The sequence below is a fragment of the Equus caballus genome, unplaced genomic scaffold, assembly GCF_041296265.1.
Source record: "Equus caballus isolate H_3958 breed thoroughbred unplaced genomic scaffold, TB-T2T haplotype1-0000016, whole genome shotgun sequence".
NCBI lineage: Eukaryota > Metazoa > Chordata > Mammalia > Perissodactyla > Equidae > Equus > Equus caballus.
In genome coordinates, this window is record NW_027222391.1 from 9,458,100 (window position 1) to 9,475,998 (window position 17,899).

Sequence of the window (17,899 nt, forward strand, 5' to 3'; positions counted from 1 at the left end):
TTTTACAGTAACTTGTAGACGCAGTAGCTGTGCCTGGAAGTAGCTTCTGGTTCACATCGGCTGTCTTCCCAATTTTCCAGTCAATATACCTGCAATCTCAGGTAAACAAACACCAAAATGAAAACCAAACCAAACAAAATACAAATCTCATGATGACACTGCATCTTTGCCTGGTGACCCATGTGTGATAAAATGAGAGCCTTTGTAGCTGGGCTGTTTGTCATGAAAGATGGGAAATTAGCCTTTGCTAGATTTCTTCTTGTGGGAACCCAGGGTCCATCCAGCAGATACACAGTCCTCCACAGCAGGGACTCTGCTCTGTGAGGGGTCAGAGTGGAGACCTTCCCTCCCTCCCAGGCTCTTGTGCTCAGATCTGGCTGAGGCTCACTGTGTTCAAGCACAAAAGATTAAGATGTAAGATGTTGTGAGAAACATCCCAGGAGGAATTCCAGGCACAGAGCTGGCCTGACACACTTGCTGGGTGCCTGGACCTACGGTTGTGATGTCAGCAAGAAGGGGAGACTAAAATGGTGAGCCTGCAGCATGGAAGCTGGGTGAAGCATGTCCCACAGTTGTGACTTTCCTACCGCCGATCCCCCTCAGGGCACATGGGACTCCCTCCGGTGTGTGATCTGGAGCCTACAGGTACACACTTGAGTCCTTCTCTCCTCTTGTATCTCAGTGGACCTTTCCAATTAGACAAAGTGTAAGAGAATGACAGTGGAATATGAGCGAGCAGAAACTCCCTGATATGTGCATGAAGTCAATCCAACCCAGGAAGCTCTTTAGAAGGACCCAAACTGTCTCCTTTAAGGGAATCAACAGAAACATAGGTTACAATGGAAATCAGCATCAAGGATTCCCAGAAAGAGCCCCTAAGTGTGTGTCCTGGGACAGCAGGGGTTCCAGACCAATCTCCAGATCCAGGTCCGTAAAGATAACCTCCTTGACTACTGCAGGCTCCAGCCAGAGGATGAGGCTGATTGTCACTGTCAAACAGCTGCATGCAACCTTGATGCCAATCCTAGTCCGTGGGGAGTGAGATCCACTCCCCGATCTGACCTAACTCTCCTCTGTCCCTGCCTGGAGGCAACACCAGCCCAGGTTTTGGCTTCTGCTGTCACTTGTGCTACTAAAACCAGAGGGACTGATGCTTTCTAGTCAGTCCACCTGTATGGATGCAAAAAAAAAAAAACAAACCCATTTTATTACTGGTTTTCCAATGCAAGCAAATCATTTTGTCGCCAGAACCTATACAAGCACCTCCCTGCCTCATGCATGCATGGAGAAGAGAAGTCAGCCAGCAAGAGCCAGGAGACCCAGGTCCTCCTCTGCTCAGTCCCCTACATGTCCCATGAGCCTGGCCCAGGCTTTGCTGATCATGCCCTGAGTTCTCACACCCATCACCTCCTTACTTTCCCAAGTTTAATCCCACAAATCTTACCGGTTTTACAGCTACAGATTTTTTGTGTGTTTATTTTATTTTGGAGGGGGAGATGTTTGAAAGCATCTCAGGTCATTGGGATCTAGAGCCTATGACCCAACCCTCCTTATCACAGAGAGCCCTGATATTACAAAACAATTTACAGACAGCCCTGTTCATTAATCACATCAGCATATGGAGCAGCTACCAAGTAAACCTGGTCAGGGCCCAGTGTGAGTTGTGTGACAGATCTTGGATGCCACTAAGTCAAGGAGAGAGGGCGGACCTCAAAAAAGAGAGATGCACATAGTAATGGTTTACTTATCAATCTTCAGACTAAAAACATTGACAAAACTTGACTAAAATAGGGAAAACTACCAGAAATCTATCACAGATTCAAAAGAAGAAAGAATAAATCTCCAGAACAGCCATTAAGGGCAAATGAGCCCAGAGTGATCAGCAGGAGGGAGGGCGCCTTTCTCCAACAGCGCCGTGTTCCAGTGGCCACTGGAGAAGGCATGACCAGCACTTGTGCAGTGGGGTTGGGGGGGTCTAACAGGAGTCCCTCACAACAACAACAGCAACAATAATGGTGACAACAACAACATAAATCAGCCTGTCAGGGTATCCCAGACAGATTTCTCACCAGTATGAACCAACAGAGTACACTGTAGAGTCTTAGGCCTTGAACTTGGTTTAAGATGCTCCAGACATATGGCAGAAGCAAAGTAAAATGTTGGGTAAACCTGAAATATCTGGCGCCGTGAGGACTGTGTGATGCATCCCGTATTTATCCATCTGGAGATCATTGGTTATCTACAGGCAATTAATGTCTCAGACTCAAATCCCATGAAATGGCCTACTTGTTTTGCTATTCTGGGTAGTGACATCACAATGATCTGTGAGCAAAATCAGGACATCCTCCAGGAGAGTTGAGTGGAGTCAGAGGCACTGGCCCCTGGATCTGAGACCAGCAGAAGTGCTGTTGGACAGGTCCTGAGAGGGCAGTGTTCTGGGCAAAGCAGGCACAGAGAATGCTCTACTGGCTCTTGCAGACTTGGGCATTGAGTTTTCTCATTGAAGTGAGGCTTTTTGATACCTTAGTTTGTTTGGCCTAAAACTAGGTTCTCATACCCAGTCTAGGGAACATGGTGTACAGCTTGTAGCCCCATCTTCTCAGTTTATGCTCCCAAAGCCCATCCTTGGCAGCAACAAATTATCTGATCGTCTCACATTCATCAGATATTACTCAATGTCAAGGTCAGGCTGCCATGAGGCCAGAGTCCACGATGGGTCAGGGAAAAACCAGAGACACATAGTCTAGCTGTGTTTGATGCAGGGTAGCCGTATGTTCATGGGTACATCCATCCACGCCATTTAGGAAGCACCAACAATTGGCTGGGCTAGATGGGGAATAGGAAGCATTAGAGGATTTGACATGGAATATATGAAATCTGATTAAGTTTATGAAGTCCTGATGCTGCAAAGAAGATGAGTGGGTAGGTGGTGAGAGTAAAGGCAGAGACCTTTCGGGGGTTGTGGATTTGCTACAAATATTAGACTGGCGTCCTGGATGCCGTGTTCAGTGGTGACACAGGAAAGTTTTCTCTTTAGTTGTCAAGTGTGGAATCTCAATAAGCTTCGATCCTTCTTCTCTGAGATTCACTTGAGATGTTCTCTCTCCATTATCTCTTGTGTCCACAGGCTGATTTATCACATGGATCAAAAATGTCCCTGCAGTCCTAGGTATCACATCCACACAACAAATCCTCTTGAATGAGAGAGACTTCCCTCCCTGATGTATTGAACAGGAATCCTGGTTGTCATGAGGTCCAGACCAGAGCACTTAGACCATTTCCCCTGATTCCATCATGGCATCCCAGGAGGGGATTTTCTTATCGGTTTGGGAAATTAAAGGCCTATTTCTGAAGCTGCAGTGGGGTTTATCACATGCTCACCACATGGTTAGGAAATTAGGGGTCTAGAGAGGACAAGAAAAGGCAAAATGTTTGCCTAAGTGGTCCCCACCAAGCACATCACTCTGTCCTCCATCGCCATCATTAGTTCATGTTGATCCTAGCACTGTGGACACTGGGAGCTGAACCGGGGACACAGGCCACAGGTTCCTGTCTCACAGAACTCTGCTTCTGGCTCCCAGACCTTTCTAATGGTCTGCAAAGGATCAATCTCAGGTGAAACCACACCCACTTCCATCAGTGAGACATCAATCTGAAATTCAATATTCTCAGGAGAAGTAGAAAGAAGCAAAAATCCCTCATGAGGACATCCTCTCTCTAGAGGGAGTGAGAGGATGATTAAGGTTCAAGAAACCACAGTAGTGGCTGGTGCCAATCATCACATGCGTTCCTCTCCACCATCTACCCTGTCCCTCAGGTGAGGACCAGTCCCAGAGGGTCAGCTCATGAATCTCTGGATGCATGCTCCATTCCTGGCCCCTTCTACCCCCATCCCCAAGCACATGCTCCACGAGGTCAGTGAGGGGTCATTGCTGAGATTCTCCACCTCATGGGGTCCAGGTCACAGGTGCTCTATCCCAGTCACCTACCACTTCTATGTTCGGGCGTTGGGATCAGAGTGACCCTGAATCAAAAAGGTAAACACCTGACTTTCATACAAGTATAGAATGAACCAGTGTAAAATATTTTATTCAACTCATACACTAGTGAGGAGACCAGTAAATGGTAAGGATTGGTCACAGAGCATAGCAAAAATCAAAGTCCTTATATTTCGGCAGGAATAGAAGCTTTGGAGCAAAGTTTTTGAGTGTTGGAGATGCACTGCTTAATCTCTAACAAGAGAGGGATCACATACGAGGAAAGAATCTGGGTCCTGCACAGAAGGGGACCTGCCTCCATGGGGCCGGTCACTGCTCTGTTCTTGATCCTGATCTAAGAGGAGTTTGATAAGAGACACCCCCTCAGTCCTGACCGCTGAACAGCCAACGGCCACACGAACATGCTCACCCCTGAGGAGGCTGAGCAGAGCATAAAGACTGCCTTTGGGTGGTGGGGAGGCAACATGAGGGGCCACCTGGCCTGACCCTAAGGCAAGGGGAGAGTGGACAGAGCAGTGGGGACCAGAGCTGTTTCTAATTGGCTTTAGTCACTGTGTCACACCTGATGAATCATGGCCTGGACACCGGGGGGTGCTCAGTGCTCGTTCCTGAGGTTTTTGTGGCTCATCACAGCTGGGACCAGCCCCCTGGCACTGCCTGGTGCCCTCTGTTCAGGGATCACAGATGTGAACTCCCCACTCCCTGGCCATCGTTAGGCAGTGAGACCTGAACCAAGGCCCAGTGAGAGATCAGAAAGCTGGGAGGGTCTGATGTGCATGTGTGGGCCCTCCCTCTGGTAGAGTATGAAGAGGGGAAGGGAGAGATCTGGGAGAAGCTCTGCTTCAGCTGTGGGGCCACAGACGGTGGGAATTGGTGATGACCTCCACCATGGCCTGGACCCGTCTCCTCACCCTCATTGTTCTCTGCACAGGTGACTAGTTATGGGGACAAGGGGCCCTGGGAAGATACATGTCACCCTGCTTTCTCATCTTGTTTCTAGACCCCAGCATCACCATCTCTCTGTCTTTCCCTCTTCTAGGATCCTGGGCCCAGTCTGTGCTGACTCAGCCGGCCTCAGTGTCTGGGAACCTGGGCCAGAGGGTCACCATCTCCTGCACTGGAAGCAGCTCCCACATCGGTGATTATGATGTGCACTGGTACCAACAGCTCCCGGGAATGGCCCCCAAACTCATCATCTATGATAACAGCAAACGGCCATCTGGGGTCCCAGAATGATTCTCTGGCTCCAAGTCTGGCAACTCGGCCACCCTGACCATCACTGGGCTCAAGTCTGAGGACGACGCTGATTATTACTGTGAGTGCTATGATGCCAGCCTGAGTGCTCACACAGTGCTCCAGGCATGTGGGGAAGTGAGACAGAAACCTGCTTCCCCCCCAGCCATGAGGCTTCCCTGCACAGCCCCCACTCCTCGGCCACATCAGCTGCTTCCTTGGTTTCTTTGGCCCCAAACTTTCTATGACTCAATCCAGGGTGCTTTGTTTAGAGACTGTGTCCTCGTCCTCTCCAATTCTTCCCCCGCTGCCTGTGTCTGGTTTCAACACATTATTGATTTTCTCAAATCGAGCAGACATTCCTGGATGTGGGGGCAGGCTGTGCTGGCCACAGCATCCATGCAATGTGTTAGTCTGGCAGGGCTGCCACAGCGCAAAAACATAGATGAGTTGGCTTAATCCAAAGAAAGGTATTTTCTCACAGTTCTGCGGGCTGGAAGTCCAAGATCAAGGTGCTGGCAGGTTTGTTTTTCCTGAGGCCACCCTCCTTGGCCCACAGATGTGTACATTCTTACTGTCTCCTCACATGGCTTTTTCTCTGTGTACTTACCCCTGGTTTCTCTTCCTCTTTTCAGAAAGACACCAGCCCTACTTGCTTAGGAGAAACCCCCATGAACTCTTTTACCTTAACTACCTCCTTTAATGCCTTATATCCAAAGACAGTCACACTGGGGGTTAGAGTCTCAACATAGGATTTTGAAGGACACAGTTCAGTCCATATCAAGGGGTCAGAAAAGAACCAAGGACACAGAGTCCAGCTATGTTTGACTCAGGATGACTGTCCAGATGATGTGCATCCACACAATTTATTGAACACCTATTATGTGTCAGACTTTGGTTAGGAGCTTAGGATAGTAGGTGGAAAATATGGGAAAGTCCCCATGCTCAGGAAGCTGACACTCTCAGGGGAAGAGAGAGAACAAACAAACAAAACATGCTTTGAAAGAAAGATGTCCTGGGAGAGTGAGGAGAGGCATGGCGGTTGGTGGAGATGGGAGAACTGGGGGGGTGAACAAGGAAACAGCAGAATGCGATTTAAGTGTATTTAATCCAGGTGCTGCATAGAAGGTGAACTAGGAGGAGGCGAGAGTGAAGGCAGGGACCAGGTGGGGGTGTGGATGATACGATGTCAGACTAGGAGCCCTGGAGGAGGGCAGGAGCAGGTGGGATGGAGAAGAAAGGTCAGGGTCCCCATGTCTTGAAGGTAGGAGGGACTGAAGAATGAAAATGGGAAAGAGAGGAACCGAGGCTGGGCTCTTGGGAACAGTGCGGGATGTGAGTCGATTACTTGAGACAACATGATGACCCCATATATTTATGACAGGATTATTTAAACCTTATATTTTTAGGAGACATGATCAGCTCCTGACAAATGGGACTGTTCACAAGAAGTCCTAGGAATGCACGTCTCCAGTTTACTTTCATCTCACATTTGATGTAAACTACACCTGTGCCTGTTAAACTTTATCATGTTGTTGGAGGAATAGAATGTGAAGGATGAACTCAGTCCCCTCGTTCGCAATGCTGCCCCCATATTAGAAATCTTCCACTTTGGAAAAGATGAAAACCACAATTTCCACCAGATTACTTAATTTTAAACTCAATAAGTGGGATTCTGTAATAGGTTTGTGTTTACATGCTTCCAGAAAGTTCTTTTATGTATCATGAATAGATAACCCCTAATTGGCTACATCTGTCATTCTGTTGATGAGAAAAATGAGCCAAGAGGAATGGACAGGCTGATGATGCTGAGACTCATTTGCAGATGCAACCCCAGGCCTCAGAGCAGGGGGTCTGCTCTCCCACTGGGCAGGGTCAAGGCAGATGTGTCCACACATCCTGATCCCAGTCATCCCCTGGGGGATGGGGAAGGATGTGCTGGGAAGCAGGTGTTAGGATGGGCTCATTAGGTCCCAGGATGAACACAGTCTAGTAGGAGAAATATAGAAAACTCTACTAGAAATCAAAATGTGATGGATGCACCTAGAGAAAGACAGCCCTTCACTGCAGAGATGAGGAGGGGGGAAGGACTTAGGCAATGCTTTACATTAGAACCAAATGAAAATAGTGAGAGGATTTTTCTAAGATATGTATGTCATGCTATCACTAGGTTAATCCGTTCATTCAGAAGATATGATTTTCCAGAAGTTCAATCAGTCCCTTCAATTGTTAAACACATATGAGCTAAAGTGAGTTTAAAGTGGCCCTGAGCCAGGTGCAGGGACCCCCGTCACGTAGGAGAGAACCTCATCTTGCAGGGGCTTTCAACCTGGCTGCTTAACAGTCTTTGGTCTGGAGAACTCTCTCCGAGGAAGGAGGGACAGAGGGATACTTTGGTCTGTTTAGAACCAGAAATTCAGGGTGGGCTACAAAGTTTGGATTGTGGTATCAGGAAGACAAATGGCAAAATTTCACAAGGACCAACTGTAAGCAGGGCTGATGAACGCTGCTGGATTCTCTGTGATTGTCTCTACGTCCTCCATGAGTATATAGAGAGTCTCCAGGCTGTTTTCCCACATGGTCCAAACTTGCCTCTGCAGTCCCAGGCATCATATCCACACAACAATCAGTCCATAAGGAGAGAGACTTGCCCTCCCTGTTCCACTGATCAGGAAATCAGCTTTCAGGAGGGCTGGACGAGCTCACTTACACCATCACCCAGCTCCACCATGGTGAGCAGGAAGGGGATTGTCTGACTGGTTTAGGTAACACAAGGGCTATCCAGGAGCACGTGTGGTCAATCCTAGGCCAACTGCATGTCTGGGAGACTTGGAGTCCAAATAGGAGAAGAAAATGATAGAAGTTTTACCAAATAGGTCTCTAACATTTCCTCACTCTTCCCTGCACCCTCATTGTCAGTTCAGGTTGGGGCATGTACTGTGGACACTCGGATCTGGGAAGGGGACACAGGCCAGACTGTTCCCGTATCATAAAGCCACAGCTTGGCTCCCTGGCCTTTCCGATATTCCTACAAGAGATCAATTCCGGGACAAGACAGATTCATTCCCATCCACAACGTGTTGATCTGAAATTTAGGTAGTCTCATGAGAGGAAGAAAGAAGAAAAAAAAAAGCTTTCTCTTGATGACCTCTTCTTCCCAGGTTTAGTAAGAAGGTAAAGAAGGCTCAAGAAACCTCCATGGTGGCATCTTCCAAAGCTCACCGGACACCTCTCCCCGCCTTCACTCTCTCCAATGTGGACCAGACTCAGGGACCATCACATGAACCAATACCTCTGTCCACATGCTCCACATGGAAGTTCCTTTTGCTCCCAAACCACAGCAACTGCTCCCTTGGCCACCACTGTGTCATTTCTGGGAGTGTCCACGTCACAGAGTAAAGTTCCAAGGGAATGAGAGCACTCAGCCTGATGTTACCTCTGCTGTGACTCTGCCCATCGAGGACATAGAGAAAACTATTAAGAGCCGCAGTTGAACTGTCCTGGTTTTTCCTCCACCTGGACTCTACATGTCAAGGTCCTTCTGGAATGTCCTTTGTCTATCCAATCATATCATGTAATGTCCTCAGACCTAGACTCATTGATTTTTCCCAAATTCTACCATCTCTCTTATGTTCTCATTTCCTTTCCACCAGTCAGCTAATGAACCCAACCAAGCATCTTCAGCCCATTGTCACAAACATGTGTGTCGGGGGTGGAGTTTTAGAAAAATATAGCATCAGAAAATCAAAGTTTTAGTTGTTCCTGGGAATCACTTCAGGACTCGAGAGAAGCGATTCCTGACCTTAAAGATTCCAGTCCTCAGTCACCACAGGGTCAATAGATTAGATAGAAGGATCCTCTCAGAGATCTCAGTAAGTAACCTAAATTGTCAGGGAAAATTTTCCAAAAGTTAAACATATGGAGTAAGAACATGTGTCAAAAATTTATTCAACTTATATTTCATTGAGGAGACTAGTGAGACAGTAATAGATTTTAAAGAGTATTTTCTAAATATAGTACATTTATTCTACCAAGACTGGGCCAAGGAAGCCAGTTTTCTACGTTGGAAATAAACTGGTTAATGTCTTCAAGGGTAATAAATCTATGAGCTTTGGATTTCTCTTCTGTGTAAAAGTCTACAAATTAACGTGATTCCATTTACAAGAAAAATATGGAGAAGGGCAGCTAGACTTTAGATTCCTCCATCTTACACTTCCCGTCCGATCTTTCCTAAAGGGGAATCTGTCCTCTCTCTGTTGACTCTCTCACCCACTCTTCACTTCTCACCTTCCTGACATATGGCCTCTCCCTGTCTTCCTTTCCACCACTCCCAGTAGGTCACGCTCAACTAGTGAGCAAGACCCTTCACCTGATAAACCAAACCGCATCTGGGATTCCTAAGGCACTTGCCCTGCTAACTAATCCGATTTTTCCTAGTAGCCCATATCTCCGGGGTCATGTTATTTATCTCTGTCTTCCTCTGTTTGTATCCACTTTTTGGACTTCTCTACATCTTCACCTAAACCCAGGGAATCTTCAAGTCCTGCCCATGTCCTCTCAGCTCTCGTGTTGTCTCTGACTCCCTGCTCCCCTGTGATCCCACAAACCTTCAATCCCCCACAGACCCATGAGTGCAGCAGTGTCTGCTCTGGTCTCCTGCCTCCAGTGGTGAAAGTGAGGAAGGGAGACCCCCTGTATGCCTCCCACCGTCATGTTTCTTCTTCAGGTTCAGCTCTATGAGCAGGGATGAGGCTGTCTAGCACAGCCTAGAATTCCACTGCCAACCCCCAGACTCAACACCAGATCGGTGTTCAGTAAACATTTGCTATTGAAGACATGCTCCTCACTACACAGGCCAAGTAGTACTGGATCAGGATGGGGCCTGAACTGGGAGAGAGTCAGCTGTGCCCGTGCTCCTCTCTCTGCCCTGAGCCTGAGAGCTGAGGGGGCCCCACCAGGGAGAGAGCATCCATGGGGAGAGGAGACACAGGCAGCCTCATCCTGTGTGTGAGAGACTAGGCAGACCTGCAAATCCTTGTTTATTGAAGTGGAAGGAAAAGCAAAATAAAATTCACAATGAACATTTCTGCATCATCAGAAAGGAAGCAGTGCCAAAAAAACTCAAGGTGCAAATATTTTGTAAAAATTAATTTCTGCTCAATAATGAAGAAAATTTCATAAAGTCCCTGTTGTGTGATTTAATCAAAATTGTTTAAAAATAACAAAACTTACAGAGAAAATAATATTTCAAGAGGTGGTATCATTGTAAATGCAAAATTAAAATAGAGCTTTTTTCCCCCAGGAAAATTCATTGACTACTCTTGATTAAATAATGACTTTAGATTTTCACTAATCCATTTAAACATTTTGGTGTATTAATATCTCAAGATAACGCAACCCCACTGTAACACACAGAGAGCACACCAAGCTGACCGCCAGGATGTGCTCTCTGCCCCTAACAACTCCCCAGACTCAAGTGAGCTAAGAGTCTGGTGCATAGAATTCTCAAAGTTTTCTGGCTATAGAAATCTTATTATTTGATCTTATTATCTGCTTATTTTGTTTTATGTTATTTTGGTAAAAGTTTTTGGTTTTTTTTGTTTTACTTTTGGCTGGAGGTGATCTTTCTGGCAAAATCATGTAGAGTGGACATTTTGCCAGATAAAAGCATATAAATCGTTCTCGTTTTTAACCTCCCCACCCCTGCCCAGAGCATTGGTTCTTGAGTATGAACCACATTCTTTTCAAAACTCTCTAATAGGAAAGATTGATCCTAATAGCTACACATGTCACGTTCCCCTGGGCCCAGGCTCTGTTCACAATGATTCAGAGGTTTGAGGAAAATGCTTCAAAGAATGTCATTTGTGATGACTTCCTGAAGAAAAGACATGGACTTTTTCCCAGATCTTTCCTCAGGAGTGCTCCTCACATCCCTTCTCTCCCGACCTCTCTGGTCCCTTAGTTCCTAAGGACCCTCGAGTTTCCTGACTCTTCCAGCCACAGGAGTCCCTTCCCCTTCTCCTCCCTGGGCTTCTCCTCATTCCCCAGGGAGCTACCCAGTGTGCGCCTTCATCCTCGAAACTCTCACCCCCGTGTGTCCTCTGTGCACATCTAGTGAGGGGTCAGGCAGGAGGAAAGGGACCTGGATTCCTGAGCAGCCTGGGAAGTGACTTCATGGCTGACCTGTCCCTGTTCTCAGCTAATGAATGTTTTCCTTCATGTAGGGTTTGCATATGAGGCCCCTTCCCCTGAGGACTCCTTGCAAAGGGGGTGAATTCTGTCTCTGATTCCTGCTGAGGAGGCCCAAGCAGACAACGACAGACTGAAATGAGGTGGGAGGCTGCCCCTGAGGAGGGCCTCGCTCTGCCCTCAGGGAATGGCAGTGATCAAAGCAGTGGGGGAGGCAGGAGCCTCTGGCAGGGTCACCTGTCCTCTGGTCACAGATATGATGGACCTGGGCCTGGGGCAGCAGGGGCGCTGTAGGCTTGCTGCCAAGGGATCTTTGAGAGCTGGGAAACCAGACACCTGTCCCCTGGTCTCTGCTCACTGCCCCCTGGGCCCAGGAGCTGGATGTCTCGGGGTTCCTGGTGATTCTCAGTCCAGTCTCAGCCCAGGTCTACCCCTCCCAGAAATAATGATCTCAGGACATTGTGTGTGTGGTGGGAGAGGCAAACATGAACCGAGGAGGTGTTTGGTTGGCCAGGAGAAGAGGAGCAAATTTGTATGAAGGGCTCTATTCTCTGGGGATTGAGGAGGATGAGAGAGACCTGCAGCATTTCCATCTCAGCAGAGCTCTGGGGCGTCTGCACTACAGCCTGGATTCCACTCTCCTCCCCTTCCTCCTGCACTGCTCAGGTCAGGACAGTCCTGATTCCCCAGCCCACTAAACTACCTCCCAACCACATGGAGGAAATGTCTCTCCCTCTTTCCCTCCCTCCACCATAATGGCTGTTTGTGTTTCCAGACTCAGTCAGCCTGTGTGACTCAGTTACTCTCTGCGTCTGCCTCCCTGGGAGCTTTGGCCATGCTCAGCTGCACCCTGAGCAGTGAGCAGAGCACCTTCTACATCGGATGGAATCAACAGCACCCTAGGAAGACCCCCTCAGGATGTGACGTGCCTGAAGAGTGAAGGAAGCCACAGCAAGGGGGATGGAATTCCTGATCATTTCTGGGGCTCCAGCTCTGGGGCTGACCGCTACTCAACCATCCCCACCAGCCAGTCTGTGGAGCATCTCACAGCATTGCTGTGTCATTTGTTGAAGCAACAGTGATCCAGATGAATGGGGAAGTGGGATGATCCTGTTTCTTCTGACCTGCTACCGACACTGTCACATGGCTCCCAGAAAGAGTGTCTGGTGTCCTGACTATCAAAAGTGTTGGATTTTTTCTTCTTGTTTCTCCAGGGAAGAGCAAGGCATATAGCTTCCTACCATGAGCTCCCCAGGCAGCAGGCGGCTGGAAAGCTGCTACAGAGTGACCTGGTCCTGCAGTAATGGTGCAAATGTAGAAAGCAAACCTGGTGCACCCTGCTGTCTCGTGCGGTGTCATTCCCTAGGGGAGCAGGAATACTCTCCTCTCCAGGCGGAAACCCCAGGATGATGCCCCTCACTCCTGCCTCACTGGAGTTCATTGGAGTGACCACCTTAGAGGTATCTCACTGATCTTCTGGACCAAGGATTTTAGAACTCTCGCAATAAACTCGAAAGCACATGCTAATTTAAGGAGGAGAGAAAGAGACAGAGGCAGAGAGACATAGGAACAGTAAGAATGGTGGGAGTAAATGCACTTGACTCTTTCTTATATCTTGAGACATTTTATCTCAGGTGTCCAGGACGTGGGTTTGGTGAGTGAGAGAGAAGGAGGAGGGACCGACCCCATCACAGTGAAGAAAAGAGGTGCTAATCCAGAAAAATGAGGGAGAAATGAGAAAGATGCATTAAGGCCACCTTGACACCCCTGAGACTGAAAGGCAGGACTCTGTGACCTGTTGAAAAGCACGCACTCCAGCCTCAGAGGCAGCCGGTGCAGCCGGAATCCTGCCTGCCCTTTCCTCCCCTCGCTCATCCACGGCCCGGCTCAGTGCTCACTGGGACCCACAGGGGGTGACTTCCTACCGCCCCTGGGGCCTGGAGACAGATGGTGCCCAAGGGACTGAGAGAGCCCTAGTTCCCTTGGAGCTTGGGTGACAAAAGACACACAGACTTGGGACAGCTCTGTCTGCACTGTGAGTCCTCAACAGGCCTGGGTGTGTCCACCATGGCCTGGTCACTTCTCCTCACCTTCCACACTAACTGCCCAGATGTCATATGACACATGTGTGACCAAAATGGCTACATCAAAAGTACATTAATAATCGCTATTTTCACATAAAAAGAGAAACAATCCATTAAAATGGGCAAAAGATCTGAACAAACAATTCACAAAGGAAAATAAATAATAAAAAATTTTAAAAAGTTCTTGGCCTTATAAGTCATCAGCAAAAGGGAAATTCCAACTATAATGAAACCTGGACCAAAAGGTGGCCCATAGTGAGCCAATTAGCACAATCAGAGCTGCCTCGGCTTAATGGAGAGGAAGGAATATGCACCTACAGAAATTATGCACCTACTTGGGGCCGGCCTGGTGGCGCAGTGGTTGAATTTGCACCTTCCAATTTGACGTCCCTGGGTTCGCTGATTTGGATCCTGGGTGTGGACATGGCACCTCTCAGCAAGCCATGCTGTGGCAGGGGTCCCACATATAAAGTAGCAGAAGATGAGCACGGGTCTTAGCTCAGGGCCAGTCTTCCTCAGCAACAAGAGGAGGATTGGCAGCAGATGTTAGCTCAGGGTCAATATTCCTCAAAAAAAAAAAAAAAAAACGAAAAAGAAACTATGCACCTACAGAAACTGATGGAATGAGAAAGTCTAACAAACCAAATGTTGACAGGGATGTGGGGCCAGAGGAACTCACCTATATTACTCATTTGGAATGTGAGATGCTTTGAAAACTTTTGCCAATTTCTGATAAATTGAAATCTAAACATTTAGTTTGACTCAGCTTTTCCAGTTTTATATATTTAAGCAAAACAAAAAAGAAAGAAAGAAAACAATGTCATAAAGGGAAATATGTAAGAATGCTCACGCTGGAAAAGACCTTTTAGTTGCAACACCAAAAGCTCCAACCAAAAAAAGAAAAACCAAAAAAACAAATTGATAATTTGGAATTCATCAAAAATGAAATACCCTGCACTTGAAAGTCACTGCTAATAGAAGGACAAGACAGCCATCGACTGGGAGAATATGCATGCAAATCACTTGCCTAATAAAGGACTTGTGTGGATAATATGTTGCAGAGTTCTTTCCATTCAATAATTACAGGAGAGTTCTATTTAAAATTAGGAAAGATATTTCAACAGACACTGCACCAAAGATGATACATGATAGCAAATAAGCTCATGAAAAATTTTTCAACATCATTATATATTATGGAAATGCAAATTAAAATGGAAATTATATGCCACTAAACCTGCATGAGAAGGGACAAAAGTACAATACTGAGAGGAGGCAGCACAGCTACTCTCACACGGCTGGTGGGAGCACGGAATCGACAAACTAGTTAGGAAAACAGTTGAGCAGTTTCTAAAAGGGGTAAATATATAGCTTCTTAAGACCCAGCTGCTCTGTTTCCCCAAGAAAAAATAAAGTGCATACTCATTCAAAGACTTGTACACAAATACTCAGCAGGTTTATTCATTTATAACATAAAGTTACATATTAAATTTTATTTTAACTACTTAATATATGAAATCACATATTAAATAAATGCAAACAAATAAATTTACTTCTAACATAAATAACGGCTTTATGTATAAATAGCCCAAAGTGTAAAAGACCCAAACGCTCATGAACAGGCGGATGGAGAAGCAGACTGCGGCCCGTCCATACTGTGTGCCCAGGAATGGCCTGTGGATAACTGTGAAAACAGGGATGGGTGTCAAAATACGTATGCTCAATGAAGGAAGCCAGACAAGTAAAGCTGGGAAACCAGAACAAAGATTTGAATTATATAAAATTCTACACAATGGACATTAATTTATAAAGACAAAAGCAGATCAGCAATCACCTAGGGATTGGGGAGGGGATGGCGGGATGGAGTGGTTTCAAACTGGTGATGTCAACATAATGACAGATACAGTCATTGCCTTGACGGTGGTGATGGATTCACCAGTGTGTTCATATATTCATGAGAGCTTGCCAAATTACACACTTTAAAATGGCAGTTGATTATTTGAAAATTAAACCTCACTAAAGCTGTCATAAATACATCTCAATCCCTTCTTGGTGAAAGAAAAAGTTCTTTCGAATCGGTCTCCAGCTCTCCTCAGAGCCACAGATTCAGTGCCGTAGACCACTGCAAAGGTCCCCTGTATGGTTTGCCACCCAACCACCAACCTAGTCTACTTAATGTCCCTGAGTATTTGCAAACACTGCCGATCTTCCAAGAATCAAGCACATTTCCTAGGAACAGTTATTGCTTTGTTTGTCCACCAGCAGAACCCCGGTCTCCATTCAGACCCAGGGCTCCAGTGGCTCCTTCATGTGGCCCCTGTGGAAGGAGCTGCTCGGGTCTTGCTCCCAGAGCCCTCTGCCTCCTCACTCACTGCAGACTCAGTCTCACTGTGCTGTGGTCAGATTTCCACATCTCTTCCTCCTAGCAGGCCAGGAAGCCCACAGTTAAACAGGTTGTTTATCAATATCACTTACGTGGGGGCAGAGCACGGGGTGTGGTGCATGGATGTTTGTGGACCCACAGTGACCAGGCTGTCAAGCCAGTGTCCCTGACATTATTTCCAACCTGAGACTGAAGTTAGAACAGTGAGCAGCAGGGGGCGCTGTGGGTCTTCCCCAAGGTTGCACCTTGGGTGCCCCCTGCTGTGTAATCCCTCAAATCCTCCAGGGCTGGGACATTGGTGCTTGTGTTTGCTGAGGGGTCTCAGTAGCTGTGTCCTCTCTGCTCACAGGTCTGAGTAAGGTCCCTCAGCTGCTTCCTCCCTGGTCCCTCTGATGGGGCAAACTCTGAACTCACCCATCAGCTCCTCCATCTAAGGAATCAAGCTCAGACTCAGCTGGTTCTCAGGACAAAAGTGGGATCATCATTAGGGGGAACAAACTTATGTGAGCAGCCCCTTCTCTTTCAGATCAATGGAGAAGAGCAAAGATTTGGGGGCCACCCAGCCCTGATCTGGGGCCCCAGCAGGCTGTGTGCACCACGGCCGGGACTCCTCTCCTCCTCATGCCTCTCTCTCCCTGCACAGGTAGGGACAGTCTGCAGTGTCCAGAGTCAGCTCCTGAGCCTGTGTCAGCCCCCTGTGGCTGAGACCCTCTAGCTGCTTAACCTTAGTCTCTGCCTCATCATCCACGGGTGTCTGTGTCTGCAGGTTCCCTCTCCCGGCCAGTGCTGACTCAGCCACCTTGCCTCTGCATCACCTGGAGCATATGCCAGACTCACCTGCACTGCCAGCAGTGGCATCAGTGTTGGTGGATACAGGATATTCTGGACCAGCCAAAGCCAGGGAGCCCCCAGGTATCTCTTGCTCTGCCACACAGACTCAAATGAGCATCAGGGCCCAGGATCCCCAGCCACTTCTCTGGATCCAAAGATGACACAACTAACTCTGGTGTTCTGCTCGTCCCCGGGCTGCGACCTGAGGACGAGGCTCACTATTACTGTAACACATGGCCCGGCGTCACTAATGCTCACATGTGCTCCAGACCCCCGAGGACGTGAGACACAAACCGCCCCCCCCCCACTCTCCTGGCCTGGTGCGCTCACCCCTCTGGTGGCTCAGGAGATGGCTTCTGCTGTCACATCTTAGACAAGACCTGATTTTCCTAGAACCAGAACAGTTGACAAAGTCATACCCTTTTCTTCATATCATGAAGAATATCATTGCTAATATATTCTTATCCAACTCATGTTTGCATAGACAAAAATTGCTTGTTGAGAGAGAAGATTCTCTCAGTGGAGACATTTGAGGAGGCCAAAAGAGATCGAGTCTGCCCATGCCCAGCGCAGGGTCAAGTGACTGCGATATGCTTCCGGTCTGACTGTTTCAGTTTGGATTTTGTGATAAAATGCCAAGATGCAGAAATTAATTGTATTCTATATAGCAGTAATGAACCTTCAATTTTTAAAAGAAAAACAATAACATACAACATTACTAATATTTAATGAAACGTGGATATATCTGAGAAAAATTGCAGATCTTGTATACTGAAAATTACAAAACCTTTCAAGAGAAATTTAAAAAATAAATGAATGAATAGATATTCCTAGTTTCTGGGTCAAAAAACTGACTGTCACTAAGATAACAGTTCTTCCCGAAATGATCCAAAGACTCGCTGCAAGGTCTTCAGGTAAAATGTAATCACGATGAACCATGAGGGAGATGATCTCAGCAAAGAAAGAAAATGCTAAGAGCAGACATAAATGGCGCACAGCCCTGGGATGCTCCTTCTCTCCCTCCCGGGGAGCCGATCCATCTGGGAAGGGAGGGGTGGAGCATCGTCTTTGAACTCCAGGAACAGAGAGGTTGTTTTCGATGATCAAGGTGAGGCAAGGAGAGCAGCGTTAGTCCCAGAAGAGTCAGAGGCCAGGTGGGGAACCTTCTCTGAGGGCTGACGGGC

General features: G+C 47.4%; 1 protein-coding gene across 2 annotated transcripts in view; it reads left to right on the forward strand.

The window, feature by feature from the left end:
* The window catches only part of LOC138922904 (rho GTPase-activating protein 20-like), a 97,059-nt gene that overhangs the window by 17,367 nt on the left and 61,793 nt on the right, over positions 1-17,899 (forward strand). For both annotated transcript variants that reach the window (XM_070259337.1, XM_070259336.1), the window contains exon 2: positions 5,038-5,313. The gene's annotated coding sequence lies outside the window, so the exon portion shown is untranslated. The remainder of the gene's footprint in view (positions 1-5,037; positions 5,314-17,899) is intronic.